Source organism: Trachymyrmex cornetzi, unplaced genomic scaffold (assembly GCF_001594075.2).
Source record: "Trachymyrmex cornetzi isolate Tcor2-1 unplaced genomic scaffold, Tcor1.1 scaffold190, whole genome shotgun sequence".
Classification (NCBI taxonomy): Eukaryota; Metazoa; Arthropoda; class Insecta; order Hymenoptera; family Formicidae; genus Trachymyrmex; species Trachymyrmex cornetzi.
Window position 1 is genome coordinate 45,981 of NW_017296528.1, and position 586 is coordinate 46,566.

Genomic DNA, 586 nt, shown 5'->3' on the forward strand with positions numbered 1-586 from the left:
CCCCCTCGAGATGGGCGTAGGGTAAGAGAGGGTGGGTAGCCGGCGTCTACTCACCCTCGTGTATATAAACGGTTAGGATAAGCTAGTACGTATAGTTATGGGGGTACATCCGGAAGTACTACTGATGCGAAATTCCCGGATGAACCCCAGACGTTCGGGTTAGGTACGCCCGCAGGGGTTTTAGTGGGTAGGCTCTCCGGGACAGCAGTTCCGGAGAGAGAATCCCAAATACCCCGTCTCCCACCCCCGGGGGAGATGGGGATGCGTAACGCATTTCCCCTGCGTCACAAAAAAAAAGGTTAGATTGGTAGCCCCCCCCCCCGTGCATGGAGGGCCTTGCCGTGGCACGGGGGCTCACCTGGGGCTCTCTCTGAGGGTCTCGGGTGCCAACACTCCACAGTACGGAGTCCCTCGTTAAATAGAGGGACTTTGTACGCTAGGGTCCGGCGTCCCAAGGACCCTCCGTACTCCGTGGAGTGCGGAGGGTCTGGAGGAACCATCCTTTGCAGGATGGGGAATCACTACGCCGGTAGGAGAAGGTAACTCCGACCAGTGATGCACATTTGGCTCCTCGGCAACACGGAAA